Below are 7966 nucleotides of genomic sequence, written 5' to 3'. Positions count from 1 at the left end.
CAGAAATAAACATACCACTGCCAGCTTGCATACAGCAGGTAGATCAGTGGCAGATGTTTAAGAGACTGGAGTGGAGGTTATCACCAGAGGCTGAGAGAGAAAATCCTTTCCTGTGTTTTGGGCCACTGCTGCCCCCTAGGGGACACATGGAAAATAAGCGAAGTCTCAAACCTGCTAGAAAGTTAAGACCTTGGAAAATCATTTGTCTGCCTCACTTTTATTAAGGAAAGCTTAATGAAAAGCTAATTAAAATTACTTCAAGGATAGCTGTATAATTCCCCCCCCCCAAATCTTTACATCACATGCTCTTTTATGGTCACCCAATTTAGAGTCCCTCTCGGCTGATAAAAAGTTCTGTATTTTGTCTATACTGATGTTCCTGTGGAATTTTAAACCTGTTTTTTCTTGTCCTGTTAAGGAACAGCTGCTTATTATGACTAACATGTTAGTCACTGTTTATACTTTTAGCTTTCAGTGTTCCAGAAACCTGCAACCCCGGCTCCTTCCGTCTTTTTTAACAAAGTCAGTGTGTATGGAGGAAAATGTGCAAACATTTCCAAAGTTGCCAAATAGATCCTTATTTCTAGACAAAAGAAGCGTCACTGATTTGAAGACCAAAAAATCAGCTTGTGATTTCCACATGGGAGATATAACTTAAAGTACCCCTGGGTCCTTCAACCGTCTCGATATAAAGCTTGAAAAATTAAGGACAGTATCTTTTGTAATCCTACTTTATAAGCAGAAAGTAATATACTTTCATTTCTAACTCTTAAAGGAGAATTTAAATAATACTAAATGAGGTTTTTTGGAAGTGGATATTCTTGAGAAAATTTCATGAGTTTTGGATGATATTGTGAAAGAGCCACTTATAAAACATCTGTTTGTTCATCCATTTAACATTTGTTGAGTATTCCATTACTCAAAAGACATTATCTTAGGAGGTGTATAAAGAAACTTACCATTCTGTAGAAAAGAACTGTATGACAGTAACACATTTTGTCCTGTATTAGATTTGACTTTGTTCAACAAATAAAAAATATCAAGATGCTTATGTTTTATGTATCTTATCTACTAGACTTCAAGTATCTAGAGAAAAGGGAATTTATTTTGCTCATCTTTGTATCACCAGTATCTTGGATGATTTAATTTCTCAAGCCTAATAGTAGTCCTTTAAGTGTGTGTTTTTGTTCCCAGTTTCTGGGTAAATTATTCAGCAGTTTATAAGCTAGAATGTAATTGAGATTTAAACCCAAGTGTGTCTGATCATTGATATTATGATATTTCCATGCTTATATGCCTAGCATAGTGCCTGCACATTATAGGTGTTCAATAAATATTTGAATAAGAATTAGTTGGTGTGGTTTTCCTAAGTAGTATATTCTTTGCTTCCATTTTGGTGTATCAGGTGCTTCAAACAGTGTTTGGTACATAATAGGGCCTCAAAATTGTTGAATGAATGAATATAGATTTATTAGGAAGTCTCTTTTCAGTATTTTTCCATTACCTTAATTCTTACAGTATATCCACAATGGTAGAATAATGTTTTAAGACTAAATGAAATGAATGTTTCATGAAATATGTGTTGATGTTGTCTGTAACGAACTGTCCTGGAATTCATTTTCAGCTAAACTCAGGACATCAGATAGGTCACTGATGTACCTTCTTGGCAATTTCATTGTCCAAAGATTTGAGGAAATGAATGGGGGAGCTGATATTTAAAAAAAAATGAATCAAGTTAATGAATCAAGTTCTAACTCATAGGAAATAATAAGAATCTTAAAGAACAATAGAAATAAGAGTTTTAAAAACTGATGGGGATAAAAATTCTGAAAAAAAATCAGAGAAATATGGCAAATTTATGAGAACAGATTTTTAAAAATTCAGGGGACAGATTAGAAGAACTCTATAGCATAAAAATTTCAAAGGGAAAATATCTTAAAAAGATTGAAAAGGTTGCAAAAATTCGAAACAAACCCCAAAGCTCTTAATGTCAGTTTTTATGGTATTAGGATTATGAGTAATTTCTTAAAAATTTTACCTTTCCACATTTTTAACTTGTCTATGAGATGGCTTTCAGGTAAACAGAGAAGCTCCGATTATATTATCTAAAAAATAAAACAAAAGTCACTTTAAAACAAGCAGTTTCTACCATATACAGTTGCACATCATTCTGATGTGGTTTTTATATGACATTCTTTCCAGTGTCTCTGCATCTCTACTTTAAATAATCCATTTATTGCTTTGTTCATTAAGCATCTGTTTACTGAGAAACTCGCAAATAGCAGCAGTGTTCCAGGCCCTGGGACACAGATGTGGACCAAAGCACATCCTTGTTCTTATAGGGCTGATGTTCTAGTAGGGGAGAAAGAAAACAAATTAAGCACATCTTTAATTCTAGGCTGCAGTCAGGCTTTTAAGAAAAATAAAGCATGGTAAGAGGAGACGGAGCAACATGGTGTCATAGCTTCAGATGTGCGGATTAGGGAAGTCAGTTCCTCTGAGAAGGGAACAACTAGTGATGGGAGGCTGGAACGCTAAGAAGTGGATTGGGGAAGATTCTGGTGATGAGTCGTGCGGGCAAGGGAGTGATCGATACAAAAGAAAACCCCCAAATGATCTGAGGTCAATTAAAAAAAACTCAGGACACACACGTTGTTCTTTAAGTTCAAGGAGCAGAATGTTCCAGTAAAAGATGAACCCGCAGCTTAGAGGGGATGGTTATGTGGATAGATGAGAAAGAGAACAGACTTGTAAGATTTCTGTTTTCTTTGTCTGTGACTTTGAAATGGAAATGATAGACTACACTGTTGCTAAGAGGGAAAAGATGAGAGAAGAGAATGTATTCTAGATGCCTTCAAGGGTTGTCACTGGTGGGAACTTTGTCCTACTTTTTCTTCATCCCTTAGAAATGATGGCAGTCTTGGGGCAAAGAAATAATGTTGGCATTCCTATAATTCTTTCGAATTATCTCAGTGGCCAGGGTTTTATTGAAATGTGAGATTTGGCCGTCATCATCTACTGCTTTGTCTTTAGAAGCTGTTTCTCCTGAAATTCTCTTTTCCTTCTGGCTTAAATTTCAGGGGCTGATGAAGGGAGAGGTGCAGGTTAGATTATGCTAGCAGAAGAGGGGCCAGGTTCTGAGAGAATTCGGCCCTAGAGGGGAAAAGGAGGGAACAGAGGGACTCCAGTTGTGGGGGCACAGAAAGGGGGGCCCTCAAGGGACTGAGCTGGAGACCCCTCTCCCTTTCTCTTCCTCCATATCCCGAATCACCTTCTTCTCATGGTCCTTCAGGCCCTCACACTTTTGCTCTCCCTCCTTCGCACCAAACAATTCAAATTTGGCTCCATCTGAGTCCCAGCAGGAAAACTAGCACCCCATTATGTCTCCAGGTGAATTTCCAGAAAATACCATCTACAGCCACAAGAAGGAAACTGAGAAGGGTGTTCAGCAGGTGTGGCATGTGGTCGGATGGAGGAGTGTTGTTTTGGTCAATTCAGGATTCTAATGCAGCATAAAAAGAATTTATCTTCAGACATATGCATATACATATATATGTATAAAATTCTTATTTCAGAGTTTTAAAGCATGAATAGAACAACCAAAACACCAAATTTTGAGTGTTTAGATTCCTAAAAATAGGATGCCTCTGAAGTTCTAGTTACTGTAGTAGGTTCTAGGGACACTGAGTAAGCCGATATCCTTGCCGCAGATGAAATCTGCTAAACCGTTGCTGTCTGTCCGTCTTTGAGGTGCTGAGGGAAGCAGGAGAGGTGTAGACACCGCACAGGAGCAGCACATGGAGACCTGATTTTCAAAAGGGGGGCGGTAACTCATGTATGCCCGTGGCTGATTCATGTCCATGTATGGCAAAACCAATACAGTACTGTAAAGCAAAATAAACTAAAAATAAATAAATAAATAAATAAAATAAAATATAATGGGTGAAAAAAAAACAGCAAAAGGGGGAGGTAGGTGGTTATCAGGGAGCCTAAAATCAATTATGGTGAGGCTCCCAGCTGGGCTCCAGAAGCTTCACCAAGGAACAGGCCATGTACCTAGCTGTTCATCCTCTCCTGTGAAAGGGTGACTGGACTGGCCACCTGGCATAATTAAGTATATCTGGATTTTGTACAGGATATTTGCCAATGCATCACACAGCTTCCTTGTGGCTAAGATGAGGAGATAGGAACTAGAAGTCAAGGATGTTGGCAATCTGTCGAATAGCCCCACACAGAGGATAGGAGTGAGTGAACAGTGTCTGTCTGGAAGAATGGTCTAATGGTGAGGTGCCTGGTCCCAGTATGGTCAACACTTAAAAAAAAAAAAAATGAGGCTTCCTTGGTGGCTGAGATGGTAAAGAATTCACCTGCAGTGCAGGAGACCCAGGGTCGGATCCCTGGGTCGGGAAGATTCCCTGGAGAAAGGAATAGCTACTCACTCCAGTGTTCTTGCCTGGAGAATTCCAGGGACAGAGGAGCCTAGTGGGCTACAGTGCATGGGACACAGAGTCAGACACGACTGAGTGTGTATGTGTGTAGCAAATACAAACTAAACTTGTCAGATTTGCCAGTGCCATGAGTTAAGCTTTCACTCAATAAGATGACAGAATTAGAATATACTCCCCATTCCAAGTGGAAAAAAAAGTTTCAAGTTGGTGGGATGGAACAAATTTAATGAGGTAACGTTAATGGAAATAAATGTGATGTCCACTATAGGGGGCCAGAACAGAAAGGCAAAAACCCAACTATGCAGATACAGGATAGGGTACGTATGGTTTGGCTTAGATATGTGAGGACCATGGGATGGGGGTGTGTGTGTGTGTGTGTGTGTGTGTGTGTGTGTGTGTGCGTGCGTGCGTGCGTGTGTGTGTCTTCAGTCTTGTCTGACTCTTTGTGAACCCATGGACCATAGCCTGCCAGGCTCCTCTATCCATGGAATTCTCCAGGCAAGAATACTGGAGTGGGTAGCCATTCCCTTCTCCAGGGGATCTTCAACCCTGGTGTCCTGCATTCTAGGCGAATTCTTTACTGTCTGAGCCACCAGGGAAGCCCTTAGGAATTTTAAGTGTCACTTAGGAATTTCACTTAGGGATGTCAAGTGTCACTCAGATATAAGTGCCACAAAAGCAAATTCAATATTAACAGGAAGGCAGTTCTTGGAATAAAGCTATTGGTAATTGTGTTTTATCCTGTGTGGATGAGATTATACCCCATGTTTGTTGTTGTTCAGTTTCCCAGTCATGTCCAACTCTTTGTGATCCCATGGACTGCAGCACTCCAGGCCTCTCTGTCCCTCACCATCTCCCGAAGTTTGCCCAAGTTCATGTCCATTGCATTGGTCATGCCATCCAGCCATCTCATCCTCTGATGCCCTCTTCTTCTGCCCTCAATCTTTCCCAGCATCAGGGATTTTTTTCCAGTGAGTCAGCTGTTCGCATAAGATGACCAAAGTACTGGAGTTTCAGCTTCAGCATCAGTCCTTCCAATGAGTATTCAGGGTGATTTCCCTTAAGATTGACTGGTTTGATCTTCTTGCTGTGCAAGGACTCTGTTTCGTTTCTCAAAATAAAGCAAAACTGGAATGTGTGCAGAGGAAAGTGACTAGGGCACTGAAGGAAGGAAACCCAAGAGAATGAGGAAGCATTAGAAAGGAGCTTGTCAGGGTATTGGAGGGGAAGTAAACATTTCATTAGTGCCAACGGTTACATCTAGGACCAGTAAGGGGGAAATTTGATGAGTATCAACCAGAACTGCCTGAAGCTGGGAAGCCAAGAGATTCCTGTCATCAGTGGTTTTTGAATGTCACTTGAGTCATCAGAAGAGTGTAAAATAGTCATTCATGACCTTTAAGGTCCCCCTTAACCTTGGGAGTCTTTAGTGCTAGAGTTGTTTACTAACCACTTGTTAGACAATCACCTTAATGTATCTTGTTTGGGTCACTTTTCAGCTGTAGTCTTAGGGGCTGTGGCAATGGAGTCATAGAGACCTTATAAGCCCTCCCGCCACCCCAAGGTGAAAGCCCTGGAGAGGAGGCTACAGGACTTCACACATTTTTAGCCATCTCAGTTCCGATGTCAGCAAGGAGGGAATTGGCAAACTGAGACAAGTGCTTGATTGACACGTCTAAGGCCAACTAGGTAAAACCACCACCTGGAAACCATATCTCAGTGTGGTTTCTAGGTGTTATCTGGCAGAGGGATCACTCAAGGCTATGGATTGTGGTCTGTCATTTAGCAGAATGTCATTGTGATCAGTGACGCTTTGCCTCTTATAGTTAATAACAATCTTTATCTTAGTGCTATAATAAAGAAAATTCATAGGTTTTGTTGGTCCGGTCATGCTCATTGCATAGAAGATGCTGCCTAGTTTCAGGTACAGTGCGGTTTAGTTGATGTGAGTGGTAAACACAGCTTGTATTTGGCACAACCAAATGCCATCCTCTTTAGGTATATAAACCCACTATTCCATCCACAAGATAAGAATTTATTCAACAGACAACAGATATTAATGAAAACATATTTTTCTTTTAGTGCATTGTATAAAATATATGCTAATCAATACAATTCAGACCCACACTGAATACTAATTCTACATGTCATGGATCTTGGTAATTAAGTTTAGTGCTGCACATTTACCCTAGAAACTAGTAAAATTTTGATAAAAGTAATTTACTGTAAAGTTTTTAATCATTGTTGACCCTAGTATAATTCTTTTTGCACCGATAGCACACAAAATAGAAAAGTCACCAAGCAACAAGTTAAATATTTTCTAACAGTACTAAGCTCAGAAAAGAGCTTACTTAGCCTTTTATTTTCTGCTTGCTTTACATTTACATTTGTGTCACAATACAAATAGGGCTTTCACCGTTCAAGATTAATGCTGTGGTTTTCTCTGTTCATTCTGTATCATCCAAACTGCAGTTGGACCAAGCAACACAAAAAATAATCTGTCAAGAGCTGAATAACTCTTTGTAAAAATATTCACGGACACACAAAGTCAATATCCAAAAAAAAAAAAAAAAATTCCCAGAATATATGAGGAACTTTTTATTTTGGTAAAACTTCAAAGAACTGTTGTGATCAGTTGTGAGTCAATGAAAATCTTGTAAAGCCCATTCAGAGATTAGCTCAGGGTAGCTAGTTTTTACAGAACAGTCTTTTTTGTCCTTTGCTCTCTCTTTTTCAATTGGAGTAGATTTAATTTGCAATATTATATTAGTTTCAAGTGTACAGCATACTGATTCAGTATCTTTGCAGATTATACTCCATTATGGAATATTACAACATAATGAGTATAATGCCCCTGTGCTGTAAATATATTCCTGAAGCTTCAGTTCAGTTCAGTTCAGTCGCTCAGTCGTGTCTGACTCTTTGCGACCCCATGGACCACAACACGCCAGGCCTCCTTGTCCATCACCAACTCCCGGAGTTTACCCAAACTCACGTTCACTGAGTCGGTGATGCCATCCAACTATCTCATCCTCTGTCATCCCCTTCTCCTCCTGCCTTCAATCTTTCCGAGTGTCAGGGTCTTTTCAAATGAGTCAGCTGTTCTCATCAGATGGTCAGAGTATTGGAGTTTCAGCTTCAACATCAGTCCTTCCAGTGAACACCCAGGACTGATCTCCTTTAGGATGGACTGGTTGGATTTCCTTGCAGTCCAAGGGACTCTCAAGTCTCTTCCAACACCACAGTTCAAAAGCATCAATTCTTTGGTGCTCACCTTTCTTTACAGTCCAACTCTCATATCCATACATGACCACTGGAAAAACCATAGCCTTGACTAGACTGACGTTTGTTGACAAAGTAATGTCTCTGCTTTTTAATATGCTGTCTAGGTTGGTCATAGCTTTTCTCCCAAGGAGTAATCGTCTTTTAATTTCATGGCTGCAGTCATCATCTGCAGTGATTTTGGAGCCCCCAAACAATAAAGTCTGCCACTGTTTCCACCATTTCCCCATCTATTT

This window comes from Budorcas taxicolor, chromosome 5 (assembly GCF_023091745.1).
Source record: "Budorcas taxicolor isolate Tak-1 chromosome 5, Takin1.1, whole genome shotgun sequence".
NCBI lineage: Eukaryota > Metazoa > Chordata > Mammalia > Artiodactyla > Bovidae > Budorcas > Budorcas taxicolor.
The sequence above is the reverse complement of the archived record's forward strand: the minus strand, read 5'-3'. Positions refer to the sequence as shown.